The 15703-nt window shown below is 37.0% G+C and overlaps 1 long non-coding RNA gene across 1 annotated transcript in view; it reads right to left on the bottom strand.

The window, feature by feature from the left end:
- The window catches only part of LOC141489883 (uncharacterized), an 87593-nt gene that overhangs the window by 48348 nt on the left and 23542 nt on the right, over nucleotides 1-15703 (bottom strand). Inside the window, exon 2 of the long non-coding RNA XR_012469018.1 lies at nucleotides 14468-14674. This is a non-coding gene — a long non-coding RNA (uncharacterized LOC141489883). The remainder of the gene's footprint in view (nucleotides 1-14467; nucleotides 14675-15703) is intronic.

A 15703-nucleotide genomic window follows, 5' to 3' on the forward strand; every position in this document is an offset into this window, starting at 1 on the left:
ATCTATAAAGAATTTTCTCTTCCCTACTCACCACTCCAACAGTCAGGAAAATTGAAGCAAAGTTCTCCTCTTTCCATGAATTGGACTACCTGCCTAACCTCTGGGGAAATTCTGGCAGCTCTCCCAATGTCTACCTCAGCCTTTGCCAGTGCCAACTGTACATCATAAATAGCCATACATCTTGGTACAACAATAACAACAACAAAACCCTGATTTTGAAATCGACTTTGCCACTTCCTAATTCTTTTATTTTAGACAAGTCATTTTTACATTTCATTTCCTATAAAATGGAGATAAATAAAAATTATAGAACTTCTTTCTTTCCTCACAAAACTGTTGTATCAAATAAGTCAATGCACCTTAAGTTCTTTGTCATTCTAAAATACAGTACAAAGGTATCCAAATGTACTCTACTCTTCTCATTTGCATATTTCTTCTAGTGGCACTATCATTCATTAAATTATCACTGCTCTAAACCTTGCTATTATCTTCAACTTTTCCTTTTTCCCTTATCTGGGCAGTCAATTTCTGCAAATTCTACTTCCTGAATCTATTTCTTCCTCTTTATACTAATCATGGATGTTCTACTACAAGCTCTCATTTTCACCAGCATGCACAATTGAAATAGTCTCATAGCAAATCTCCCTATCTTTACTCTCTTCCCTATCCAATTCTTTATTCATGCTTCTGATGCTTGCTTATGTACATAGTTGATTATACTATTCCTCTGCTCATAACCCTGTACTGACTTCTTATTTTTCCAATAGGATTCATAATCCTTAGTTTAACGTTCAAGGCCCTCCCTAATCTTGAAAAGCTCTAATCTTTACATTCTTTCTCACATCATCCCTCTCATCTGTATTATGGTCCAGCCAAACTTGAATATTTATCATTCTCCATAGTCCTCTCTTCATGTACCAACCTTGTACTCCATGCCTTTCCTTCTACCTAGAATTATCTCCTCCCCATCTTTGCCTGTTGAAATTCCACTCACCTTTTAATGTCTAATGTCATCTCATCCATGAAGCATTCCAGAACCCCTCTCCCTTTCCCACTCTCAGGCCAACATCTTTGTGCGCTTCATTTTCAAAAATATGATATGCCCAGCATGTATCATTTTATATTCTGTTTATATAGCATGCTAAATTGTGAGCTCCATAATGGCAAAGTTTCAACTTCAAAAATTATATTAAATGCCTGTGATGTGCCAGGCACTATGGGGGTCCTAGAAGTACAAGGGCAACAATTAAACCAGTCCCTGCCTTTGAAGAACTTATATTCTACTTGACTAAAGTAACATATACATAGAGAAGTAACTATTAAATTAGTAAGACAAAGGGGGGGGGTATGAAGTATCAATAAATAGGATAAGGAAAAACTTTATTGGGAGGGAAGGGTTAGGGAAGTGGGAGGACTTTTGGGGGGCGGTGAGGCAATCTGGGCTAAGCAATTTGCCCAGGGACACATAGCTAGTAAGTGTCTGATGCTAGATTTGAACTCAAGTCCTCCTGATTCCAGGGCTGGTGCTCTATACAAAGGAAATGCTTTGGAGATGGCATTTAAAGATGATCCTTGGATCATATTAGGAACTGATAGCACCATAGAAGAAGCATTCCAGCATGGAGAACTTTTATAAATATCACATATGGGGAAAGGCTAGTAGACCAGTTTAGTTAGAACATAGAGGCCACAAGGGATAGAAATGGGAAATAATTCTAGAAAGATAAGTTTAACTAAGGTCAAAACTACCCTATGTTTATTTAACTTTTATATCTCTCCCAATTCCCAATAAATGTTTAATAAATGTTTGTGGAAATAATTAATACTATCTGTACAATGGGAACATTGTTGTTGTTATTGTTTGTTCCAGTCTGGTAGGGGCTTGAATCTCTGTCACTCAACCTGAGTCACCAACTCTGGTTTTCACTGCAATCCTTCTCATCTGATCAGTGGATCAGTTTGGGGATTCCCATGCACAAAACAGGCTGAATCAAGTACCCCACATTTGTGAAAGTGGCGGTAGGCCCCTGCCTTAGGGTTTTCCCAGAGACTAATAACAGTGATCTCCTCAGGTCCCAAATAACCCCTATCCAAAGCAGCTGCATTGGCAGCCCTCAGGCTTCCAGTGCGTGACTGACTTTGATTTAAATCCATGCTTTCAAAGTCAAAAACCCACACAGTTCATAGAAATAAGGAAGGTCTAATCCTACTCCCAGTCATACGCAGAACATACCTACATTCCAGTGATTTTGAATAGACACAGAGGTTCTGTATTTGAGGACGGGGTCAGTCTGAATGTTCAAAACACTTAAATGGAAGCCTTGTTTTGGAGGAACAATAAACACAATTTTAAGTAAGGGAAAAATACACACCTTCTTTTACATGGCTGTAACCCATGAGAAGCCAAGTAACTCAAAGGCAAGCTAATATTCCTTCTCCTCCAATTTTTCTGCCATATCTGATTTTCTTTTTATCAGAGTTTTCCTTTCTCTTTAGTAGCAGCTTATCCCTAATCTTTTTTTATTATGTTAGTTTTTCTTAGCTCCTCTCCCAGCAACTTTATTTTTCAAGTACAGTAAAAATCAGACCTTTGGCTCAGTGAATACTGTGATTTGAATAAAAACTTTCAGTAGATCAAAGTAATTCAGTATTATATAGAATTGAACAGCTTTGGTTAGTTAATGCTTCCCTTCCTTTCTGTTAGATCCCATCATTTACATTGTAATGGGATGAGCAAAAACTAACAATTATAGTGGTCCAAAAGTAGAATGCCTTCCTCCAGAGATTAAGATTTCCCCTATGCCTTCATGTGGGGATAGTCACACACAGATCCTGCCATTACTCACAATTGTACTTGCCTAAGTAGAAACTTTAAATTTCCCCATATCTGTCTACAGACTATAAGCATACCTCTTCCCATACTCCATCCTTGCCACACATATTCTCTACTTTCACTGAAACCTCTACTCCCTCCCCCGCTTAGTACTTTGCCAGATTCTGACTTCACTTTCTCCCCTCTTCAATCTCAACCCAACAGATAGGCATTTCAACTCTCTACCATCTTTTGCTCTTTAGTGTTCTGCTCCTATTCTCATTTTTCCCTCATCAAATCCAAGATTTGGTGGGATTACTCCCACCATCTACCTCTTTGATCCTACTCACAAGCTGAGGAAGGGAGATAGAGAAAATTCCATAACTATGATGACTAGGTAGATATTATATATTCATTTTTCTCCAATACTAGTTAGGCCCTCACTTTAGCAAGACAGTCCTGTCTTCCTTAATTATCTTTGAATTAGCTTCCTAAAGAAATGATTCCAAACCACCTCCTTCTCAGCTTGTCTTTCACTTTCCTTTAAAAAAAATTGAGGCAATTTTACATAAATTCCCTGTTCTCTCACCACCTTCATCTCAAAACCCCTTGATATCATCTCCTACTCTCCCTTCTCTCAGTATCTAAAGTAGACCTTCTCTCTTCCTTCTCCTCCAAGGCAAGTCCTGCTACATATACACTTGATCCTATCCTCTTCCATCTTCTCCAGAAAATAGTATGCTTAATTATTCCTATTTTCTCTCTCTCTCTCTCTCTCTCTCTCTCTCTCTCTCTCTCTCTCTCTCTCTCTCTCCCTTTCTCTCTGTCTCTGTCTCTGTCTCTATGCATCTTCCTGTGTGTCTCTCTGTGTATCTCTCTATATATCCTTATCTCTGACCATCAATCACTCTTTTGTTCTTCGGATCAGGAAGATCTAGGCTCAAATCTCACCTCTGACACATAACCTTGTGATTCTGGGCAAGTAACTAACTCCCCATTGTTCCAGGCAAACTCCTAAGGGTATAAATTGAAGACAAGGTGCCAACTCTATTGTCTTCATCCAAAAGTTCCCTATATCAAGGGAACCATAGGTGCAGTGCAGTCCCTCTCTGGATCCAAAAGCAAAATGGAGACTATATCTTATAAGAGCCTCTTCCAACCATGTGTTAGAACAAAAATTCTAAGATATGATGGAAAAAACTTCAAGTCCTTGAATGACTCAATCAGTCAGCAAACATTTCTTGAATCACTACTATGTGTGGTAGACACTATGATGTCTCAAATATTCATGATATATTATACTAAGATAACTCATTCACTTTTATCGATTAATAACAATCATGATGTGAATATTTTATGAGCTCTTCCCTAAACACTCAAAGGCAGCCTGTGTGGGGAAAACATGGACTCTGAAGTAAGAGTACCTGAATCTAAAATCTGCATTTGCAACTTAATATCTGCACAATCTTGGGCAAGTCCCTTGTCCTCTCTGGGTCTCAATTAAGGATTTTGATCTGAAAAATTAAGGGTTTTGATGAATGACCTCTGAAGTCCCTTCCAACCATTGATGTGCTGGTAAATGTCCAATAGTTGGTTCTCTAGGAAGGAAAGATATGCACATAAGACACTTTTAAATTTAGTCTGCCTTATTACTATTTCCTCATCACTTTCATGCCTCTAAACATCAGTAAAACAATAACTCAAAAACTGATTTGAAGCATTTGCTAATTTCCAAGATGCAAATGCTCATATTGAAAATTTGATAATCACCTCGTCATCCAGTTTGAGCTAGTTCTAGCACATCCCATCTTCCAACTCTATGATTCTATCTTAAAGCCAGTGGTAAAATTAAATAAGATTGATTCAAGTCATTAAACTAATCGAATAGAAAAGGGAACATAATATCTTCAGCTATGAATGAAAGCTGAATTAAAATATTATTGTTCTTGTGAAATGCTAACTTTATAAAGATATCACATAATGGCAACCTTTTATTCCTAAACTAGTTTCATTCCAATCTGCTTAAAAGTTCAGAAGATGTGCTCACTTCCCAGTGTGGAGCAGTGGTCTCCATTTTTTTTTCCAAGATAGAAAATTGAATGACAAATTAAACTTTCAGCAAGTCTTGATATCTTTTAGAAATGTAGCATATGTTTTCCAAATCAGTCAACTACTTATAAAGTGAATGTGAAGAAACAGACAGCTTAGACAAACCCAAAATGTCATGCTGCTGAGTTGGAAAAAGAAAGCTTACTTTATTCCGTCAAAAGGGAGGAATTTTCTATATTTTGAGTAATAACTTAGCTTGCTTTTAGAATTCATTATGCTAACTCAAGATTCTCAATGATTTGATTCACCAGACATGGATTATTCCAGATATGAAACAAATAGGCACAACTTGGGTAACTCTGGTAAATAAAAAGAAAAACTCTATAGTCAAACAGAATTGAATAGTAAGCTTAAAAAACTCCTTGTCTTTGAAAGCAGATCTAAAAACCTGCTTATTGATACTGTTCTGTCAGACTCTTTAGGACAAGGCATGTTTCAGAAGCATGATTTGACCAAATCCATCAACTAAGTCAAATTTTTATAAAGTGAGGGAAGTAGAAAGAACAGACAATGAACAGATGCATTATGTGCATGGAGCTACAGCTAAAAGAAACTTCAGAGTATTATCGTTTAATGCCCTCATTTCACATAAAAGGAAATAGAGACCCACAGGGATTAAAATGTCTTTTTTTCAAGATTATACAGGCAATAAGCATCTGAGGCAGGATTTGAACCCAAGCTTTCTCCTTCTAGAGCTGATACTCATTCTAGTTTTCTACATACTGGAAGTAAATCAGACAAAATCCTTTCTTTAAATTCAGGCAATAGATACTGTTATTTGACCACAGCAGGGAGGTGATTGTTTTCAAGCCTGATGTAGTCCATGTAGAATGTAGTGTCAACTTGAATCATTTGTGGTTTTAAGACCAAAAAATGTAAGGTATCCAAAGTTCCCAGATCACATTTTTATTTTAGGGTAACATATGTGTATGTTATGTTTAAAATATCCCATAAGACTCATGAGTAGAAGGCTGTTATGTGCTATTTCTCCCTGGATCCTATCTGGCATAGTCTATTGGGGTAGTAGCAAGAAGAGCACCACAAAATAGAGAGAAAAAAGGAGACATTCTTTATGTGAAAAAATACTTGCTTAACTTTTAAGATATCTTTTAAGAAATATTTTATAATTTGAATTAATGGTATGCATTTGTAATTGTAATGACATTTCCTCAATGTTAAGAAAGTTTTTGGCTGCACCTTTTTTCATATGTTTTGTGTTATATGCCAGTGTTCCTTCTTTTAGTTATTAATAACCCTATGGATCACAGCTTTATTTGGGCAGAAAGAAAACCCTTAAAGGTGTTTTTCATGTGACAAGTGTTAGGAAAAAAACAAAATCACTCACTCACACTCACTTGCCTCTCTCTTGACAGTTTAGCAAATGCTTCAAGATCAGGTGGAAAATGTATCTTTGGCTCTGCCCACACAGTCTCAAGTAAAGCCAAGATTGGCAATGATTTCTTCAGTTTGATCAATGCAGAATGCAAGGCCAGAGACCTCTGTTCCTGACGTGAATTTCTGTTATTTCTGGATGTTCTGTTTAGGGGATGTGTGCTATCTGTTTCTTTGGGTAAAAACAACTTGAAAATTGTTCATTCTCTGCTTCCCATGGCTTCTTCTTGTGGCTATTCAGTCTTAATGAAACTATAAGTTCTATGAGCCTCCATGAGCAATGGGAATATTTTTTTTTTACCATATTGGTTGAAATTCCATGCAATTGCTAAGATCCAGAAAGCACTTGAAATGCTTTGGTTTTCCACGCCCCTGTAACCACATTCATGTGTGTGTGTATAATCTTTAGCCCCTAAAGTGTGCAAAGAGAAACCATTCTAACCATGTGCATTTTCCATGATCAAACCAATGGCTTCAGTTCTGCTCAATTAAAATGGTCTGCCCAGGACTCTCAACAGCATGGTGATTGATGTCAAGAAATTACCCCTAATGAGACCTACTGGCTGCTTTATAAAGAAAACGGGAAAGGCTCACATGGATCTCCTGTCTTCAGTGGTGTTTGGACTAGGGAAATGGAGTGCCATAAAGACAACCAGCAGAGAATTCCAAAAAAGTAATAGTATTGTTTAATAAAGATCAGTTGCTCAGGAGACACCTATCCAAGATCTGTCTGTCCTAAGGGCACCGTCTGCTGGTTGCAGCCTTCTCAGGCAGCAAAAATATAAATGAAAAACACAATAGAAAATGTCCAGCCAAGATATCCAAGGAGACTTGTACCTTAAGGTGGGAATGTATGAGAATTACAATGCCATGGATTCCACCCTTCTTGTATTCTGTGAGATACCAGATATTTAGGAACACAGGAGGTAATGCTAGAGTCCAGCCAAGAGATACAGAGCTTTGCCATTTAAATGAGGCTGCAAGAAAGGGCCAAGGAGGCTAAACAGACTCCTGTGTGTCTCTGTTGCTCCTTATTTAGTCTACCCTTTAATATCTCATCAAGGATGAGAACAGCTTTGGTGGCTCCTTCTTAAGATAGAGATTTGCAGTCAAGCAGCAGGTCGGGTCTCCCCCACAAAGGCATTTTCATGAACCTCCTGACCCTGATCTTGACCCCTCTCTTCCACCACTACCACCCTTCTTCAGATGCTGTGTTAACTATATAAAATGGCTTTGTGCAAATAGAAGATATCTCTCATTCTTCATTATTTTGCTCAGGCTAGAGGTCACAGAAAGAACTGAGACAGCTCTCTTCTCAAGGGTTGAAACCCTGCATCTGAGTGGTTATTTGGTTAATACTGCCAAAGACCCCATCTTTCAGAGCACTTTGCTAAGTGGAATATACAACCAGTGGCCTGACTTTGAAGACTCACTTCTTTCTTTTGAGACATCCTTATTTCTAAGAACCCAAATCCAGGAACTTACTTTGTCAGAACACACACACACACAAAGAAAATTATGCTAAACAGACAGATTTAATGCCACTGAGAATCACTACATATATTAATGTGACCTGTATTAGAGGTTTATATCTAAGATACAAAAATAAAATAATAATAATAACAGCACTCTGGTAAAAAGTTGTATCAAAATGCACAGAGGATTATAAAAAACAAAAAAAATTGTTTTCTGGTGTATGAGTAGCCATCCATAGTACTGTAAATACATATGTGGCATAACTCAACTCTCACTTTTAGGTTCTTGGCTCTCTCTACCATATGGAATAGAGCCCACAATTCAGAAAACAATGCCATAGTGTCGAATGATCTCAGAAAATTGGGCCTCCAATTTTGGGGGTTGCATCCAAAGATATTTGCTCAGTATAGAATTGAGGACTCCATGTGGTTGTGATATTTCCAGAAGAATGAAGGACTCAGTCAACCATGATGAAATTTTGAAGGATTCCACAGAGTCTAAGCATTTCAAAGCTGACACTTCAACTGCTAAACCATTCCCTCTGGTTTAAAGGAGTGATTATTTGGTTGGGGGAGAGGGAGAAATGAGGGAGGTGTAGGGAAGGAGATCTTTCCTTAGTAATGCATATGGGAACATCCCTGTATGATTACATATGAAAGAGGATGGAATCTGAGGAAAACCTACTGATTCATTCAGACACACAAATCATCCAAAGGGGGGAGAAAATCCCATTTTCTCTTGAACTCTAGTAGGAAATTTCCCATGCCATAATTGTATTTGTTATAGTGCAATGATCAAAGGCAATAAATTCCTCCATCTATCCCCATTCAGGGAAAACATATGGCATTACTAGGAGAATCACATGTAATGCTGATTTTGTAGGCTACATGATTAAATACCCATGTGGAAAAGGGTACATTGGGGAGAGAGCAAAAGCACTTAAAAGAAAAGGATAAAAGCATGAGTGCTATGATGTGAAATCTACTTTTATGAAATCTAATTTGATTGGTTGGTATGGAAACAACACTGTCCGTGGAGTCTGCAAGGAAGAGAGCAAAATAATAACTCACATTTATAAAACACTCTACTTTCCAACCAATGCCTCATGAGGTAGATAGTGCAAGTGTTCCTCTCCCCATTTAAAAGATGAGACTGAGACTAAGAGTAAAGTGATTTGCATGAATCTTATGGCAAAAAAGTGATGGAGTCAAAATTTGAAGCCTGGTCTTCCTATACCATATTCTACACAGTCTTAGAGAGCCAGTGTGCTTAGCACAAAATATTTGCTCATTAATTGATTATACCATGCTGCCTTCACAGGATACAAATAATACATAGATTAGCATCTTAATCAGAAGACAGAGGTGGCATCTGGGAAATTAGAATCTGGCTAAAGGTAACTCCTCTCTCCTTACACTTCTCATAATATTATGGCAGGGCATTTATCGCTATCTTCATGAACACTTGTAACTGATTTTCCTTTTCCACTGTAAAATATTTAAGGTAAAGATTATGAGTCATGAAGGTCTAGAAAAATGAACTGAGATTTTTCTTTCTAGCTATTGTGTTCCCAGCACATCAAGAATACAACCCTTAGGGCTGCTTTCTTTTGACTATTTTCTTTTGATTGAAAATATGGAAATAGCCATAGTAGCCTCTGGTCAATGCTCATCATCTTTAAACTGATAGTTTCAGGTGCAAAATTATGAAGTAGATGAAGTTTGATTTCAAACTGCTACCAGGTTTCTTTTCTCCTTGATTGATTCCTCCATATTTTCAGTTATCCAACGCTTTCAGGACCTCCCTACCCATCCCCTTTTAAAGTTGACTCCCACAAAGTGGTTTATAAAAGTTACTCATACTAATAAGGCTTAAAAATTAGACTAATGAAATCATTTTACTTGAGTCTTTTTTTTAGGTTTTTGCAAGGCAAATGGGGTTAAGTGGCTTGCCCAAGGCCACACAGCTAGGTAATTATTAAGTGTCTGAGACCGGATTTGAACCCAGGTACTCCTGACTCCAAGGCTGGTGCTTTATCCACTATGCCACCTAGACACCCCTGAAATCATTTTTAAAAACTGTCCCATAAGGTTTATAATATTATACTCCTCTTCCTACTCCAAGGAATTTTAAGTGGTTAAATTTTTAAGCCATGTGCATAAAAATTGAAGGGAAATTTCAGAAATTATCAGACAGAGGAAGATGTTTAAGATGGAATTTGAAGTCATTCCATGTAAACTGCTTCATACTCCACTTTAAAGACTGAAAGCTAAGTTTAGTTGGATTATAGATGGTTTTTTTCCTTTGTTTTGTGTTTGTTTTGAAGAAAGACTAACTAACAAGGACAATATCACTGGATCACAGAGTACATGAAAGTAAGGTATAAGAATATTGGAAGGGTAGGAAGGTCCCAGATTATAAAGAACTATAAAACTCAAAGAATCTTATATCTAAACTTGGAGATAATAGGGAATCACAGGAGTTTATTAATAGAGGAAAGATGAATAGCAATATGATCAGAACTGTGCTTTTAAGAAGATAACTGATAATTGCATCAAGGATGGCTTAGAATTGAAAGAGAATTAGATCAGGGAGAGGAACCAGAAGTTTACCAGCCTAGGTATATGATGATGAAGGCCTGCACCAGGATAATGGCAGTGTTAGATGAAAGAAAGAGATATATTTAAGAGATGTTGCAAAGGTAAATACTCCAAACCTTGACTACAAAATGGTTGTGAGACAGTGAGGGAGTAAAGAGACAAGGAAGGAACCAAGGCTGCAAATATGGCTGACAGGGAAGGTGGGAGACAATGATGACCTTTCTCTCTCTTGTTTCTCACCGTACTTTGTCCAGGTCCCTCTTTGTCTTAGGAGGATAGTACTGTAAGTCCAGGATTTGGGGAGAAAATTTTCGACATGTTAAGTTTAAGCTGTCTACTGAATATCCAATTCAAAATGTTGAATAGGCAGTTCAAGATGTAAGTCAGGAGAGAGGTTAGATATGAATAAATAGATCTGAAAAGCATCTGTACAGAGTCAAAAACTGAATACATAGGAGCTGATGAGATCATCAAGCTAAAAACTTTAGAGGGAGAAAGGAACAGGGAACAGAATAGCGTTCTGGGGGGATAAAACCAAAGGAGAGGATGAAGATTAAAGAGAGATAATGATTGAGGATGCATTCTGCTGGAAAAGATGAAAGGATATAGGATCAAGTGTACATACAGAGGAAGTGACCTTGGCAAGAAAAAAGGTCACCTCATTGTCAGAGACTGGATGAAAGGACTAGAGAGAAGAAGATTATGTCAAAGGGTTTGAGATAAAGGGAATGGGAGAAAAGGGAACTCATATCTAATGCTTGCAATTTTATTTTATCATTGAATTAAGAGGCAAGGTTCTCAGCTAGGGAGAACTGGAAAGTTTGAGAAGGGAGTAGAAGTTTGGAATAGCTTCTGTGGGAAATGAGATAGAAAATCAATTAGGGAGAAATAAAAGGACTATACTGCTGCTTTTAGGGCTCAATTAAATATAACAAATTTGTAATACACCTACTAGAAATAGTTGTGAGACTTTCTCTAGATGCTTTCAGTTCCTTTTGAGTAGGAGTAGAAGAGGAAGAGTAATGGAAGTAATCCAGAGTTAAAGTTTGGGTGGAGAAGGAAAGATCAAAGGGCCCAGAAATTTAAAACGATAGTAACAGAGTTGAAGTGGCTAAGAATTGGACTGAGAATGGAGAAGAAAGAAAATGAAGTCATTTTAGGGGTAATAGTCTGGTAAAGTACTGAGAGGTGGACTGAGTAAAATTCTCAATGAGGATGAAAACCAGGTATAGGAGGGTTAAATCATAATGAAATGTAGCTTGTGATCAGAGAGAGAGAGGGGAATACCAAAATATTTCTAAATCAGGCAAATAGAACCCTTTTGAGTAATAGCAAATCATAGAACATCCCTATGGATGGCTGAGGTAGATGCCTTCATAGTTGGATCATGGAAAAATCACTATTTACAAGAAAGTTTGCAAGGGAGGCCATAGGAGTTAAGGGGAGTGGAAAAGGCTTTATTCAGAAAGTGTGCCTCAGCCATGTCTTAAAGGTAGAGAGGTATTCTGTGAGAAAAATAGGGAGAGCATATTCTAAGCATTGGAAATAGAATGTTTTGTGTGAGTAACAGAAAGAATTATAGTTTGAATTTCAGAGAGCAAGAAGTCAAACACAATGATAATGGAAAGAATGGGTGGGGCAAAGTTGTGAAAATCTTTAAAAACTAAAAGAGGAAATTATATTTGGTCATAGATATGACAAGGAATCACTGGAATTTACTGAATACAGGAATCACATGGTTAGATCTGTACTTAAGAAAAAATATTTTGGTATTAATTTAGAGGATGGACTCACATGGACAGAGACTTGAAGCAGGGAGACCAATTAGGAGACTGACACAATAATCTAGGTGAGAGAGGGTAGTGACTGTTTAAATAGATCAAATTTGAGAAATGTTGCAGGGATACAAATATCAAGACATGGCACTTGATTGGATTGTAGAATGAGGTAGAGTAAGTAGTAAAATATAATATCAAGATTAGGAACCTAGAGACTGGAAAAATGGTTGCACCTTTGACTGAAATAGCGAAGTCTGAAAAAGAGCTAGGTTGGGGAGGAGGGTAAGATAATTTAGGCAAATTAAATTTGAAATGCCAAAATAGCCAGTTTGAAATGTCAATAAATATGACTGTTTAGAACTGTTGATAAAGGATGAAAGGTCAAGAGAGAGAAAGAGACTGGGGCTGGAGATATAGAATCAGTGCTTAGCACAAAACCTAATACATGGTAGGTGCTTAATAAATTCATGTTGATTTGACTTGAGCTAGGAGTCATCAGCATAGAGAGGGAGAGAGAATTGCTAAACCTTTGAGGTACCTTTCTAGTTCTAGAATTCTGATCTTAATATAAAATCCAAAGCTTCATTAGAAGGTCTATCTGATTAGTAATTTTATCAATTTCCACTTGTCTCAAGAGTTTATGATATAAACTGGGTAATCTGAGGTTAACTAGTAGCAAACTGAAAGAGATTCCTTCCCCCCACCCCACCCAGGGGAAAGGAGGACCAGGGCAAGGAATGATATCTTCAAGTCTAATCATGAGTATATATTTCCCTCTGTGAAACTCTGACTTTCCCTCTACTCTTCCACACACATTAAGAAGTATGTTAACTCTCTGTCTTAAACTCAAAGCTAAATTCCAGTGCCTTCAACTAAGGTCTCTCTTTACTTTACTGCTCAGGTCTAGGATTTTGAATTCTTCTTTTAGCCACCTACCCTGGACTTTACTCATAGCCTGCCTAGACCTAATCAATGTGCCTTCCTGAACCATCCAAATGTGTTTGCCCTCTCTAGATTTTCTTCAAGACATTTTTTTGGCACCTCCAAGCCAGCTCTGCCTGTATGCTAACCTACTAAGATTCACATTTTTCAGAACAATTTGACTTAAAATAATGGAACCTTCTTAACCTGGTTTAAACTGATTTCCCGCCCTGCCCATTTTAAATGAACTCTCCAGTCCCACTTCATAAATCCAAATTGTCCAGACATTTCTCAGGTCAAACTCTGGTCCAGTAAAGTGTGCTAGCAGCTCTGGAATGCTTGGAAACGAATGACACAATCTTTCCTTGCTTCACACTCACAATCTAAAAACAGAGTTTTTGATTACTTGGGGCTTTTTGCAGATGATAATGCAATAAAACTTTTATAAGGAGACTCTTTCTTTTGACCCCTGAACTGAAAATTTACAAAATTGGTCAGAGGAACACAGAGGTTAGTAATCATTTTAAGCTTAACATGCAATACCAAATAATAACAACATGATGATTAATAATAATAATGATTTGTGTCAACAATGCTTTTACAAAGTGTGTTACATGGATTATCATGTTTTGGTCCCTCAGTGATCCTATGAAGTAGAGAAAGTATTATTATACCTCTTTGACAAATGAGGTTCTGAGGTTGAGAAAGGTTAAGTAGTTTGCCTAAGGTACACAAAAGTAATTCACAAAACCAAGTCTTAAGACCAATTTTTTTTACCACTTTACCACTTTGAAATTTACCTCTAAAATTTTTCAACAGAAATGGCAATGAAATGACAGCTCTATGCACCTGTCAGGACCTCCTGAAATTAAAATAAATTCAACCATTCTTTTTGTGTTAGAGAGAATTCCTCACCTCCCCCCAGTCCCCCAGTTGCCAAGGATTAGAAATTCTACTGCCTCATCTCCTCCCCAATATCCTAGATAATCTTCTCAGGATCAGAACTGCCTAATCAACATCCAAATTTGCAGCCTTTTGGATTACTTTTGTAGGTTCCCTCTTGATTGTACTCTGTTACTTCATTTTCTGGTTACTGTCTGTCTAGATCACTTTGATCAACTATGCATTGACTACTATATCTGATTTGATACAATATTCATAACCATAAGGATAATATGCCTCATTACAATTGAGGTACATGCAGCAATTTTGAAATTTCCTGCACTTGTTTCCCTTTTAGCATGTATCCTAGTCAGTGAGAATTTATGTCTAATACAAATATATGAAGCTAGGATAATGTTTCCTCTCATTACACTAGTAATTGATTGTCTTAGGAGTAATAGAAAAGACCTGCTAAGCCATCTGGACTCTTCTCTTACCAGTGTTAGGTGGTAATTTGTTCAATATTCACCCATGCTTTTGTCATTCTGGTTTTAAATGATGGTAAGTATTTGGGTTGCAAGAACTTCTTTGCACATAGGGTTCCATAGTTCAATAGATGCCATCAATTGACATTCAGTTTGGTCTCTTTCTTGAATTTTTCATGATTCTTCTTTAGATGATCACATTTGGTATCCACAGTGATCCTGTGAAGTAGGGAGTGAAAGTAATATTATGTCTTTGACAAATGAGGAAATGGGAAGACTTAAAATCCAAATATTCTTTTTTTTTCTTCTTTTTGTTGGTGAAAAATGCCCTCTCTTCTCCAAAATTCAAAGCTGGACTTCTATCGACTAATTTTAAATGTAGTGCACAAACTGAAAAATAAAGAGTATGTAAGAAAAGAAGGTATTTATATATGTACATGTGTACGTGTGTATGCATGTGTATTGTGTATGTTGGTATATATGTGTGTGTGTGTGTGTGTGCATATATCTGTATGTATTTTGTGCATATGTGTATATATATGCATGGGCATTGTGTCTGTGTTAGGTTCCTTACTGTGATGATCAAATTAGAAACAATCTGTCAAGCACTTTCTAACTTGAAAGTGTAGGTCTCTCTCTCAGAGACATTTCAGGAGATCTGTGAACTTCAATGGGGGGAGAAAATCATTTATTCCTACTATCATCACTGAAATTTGACTTGTCCTTCAATTAAGAATTTTTAAAAAAATATTCTGAGTACATAAGGCATTGTGGTATCAAAAAAGTTATGAATCCAAACTATTAAATATAATATATGACTAAAGAAGGTAAGCTAGGGAGTTAGAAGGGAATAAGAGTGAGGTTATTCAGGGTAGGCTACATAGAACTTCAAGTGTGTGTGTGTGTGTGTGTGTGTAATGTGATCTGACAATATCTCCTGGCACTTGGAAAATTGATATATGTTTTGCATGTAATTATGTTTATCAATTGGCTAAACTATTTGGGTACATCATGGTCCTTATTTAGAGATAAGGTACTAGTGAGGGTAAGGAAGCTAATGAAATTATGAAAACCTATGACTTTGAAAACATAAGGATTATTGACTTAACAAATGAAGTTCTAATTATATGCACAGGGAAACCAAAAAAAATGGATCTGGTCTCCATTAAAAAAACAGAAAATCCTGTGCTTGATCTATTTATTGGTGGTCTCCAAAGACTAAAGCATATGAAAGCTCTCCTCTCCCCA

The sequence above is a fragment of the Macrotis lagotis genome, chromosome 5 (genome assembly GCF_037893015.1).
Source record: "Macrotis lagotis isolate mMagLag1 chromosome 5, bilby.v1.9.chrom.fasta, whole genome shotgun sequence".
Classification (NCBI taxonomy): Eukaryota; Metazoa; Chordata; class Mammalia; order Peramelemorphia; family Peramelidae; genus Macrotis; species Macrotis lagotis.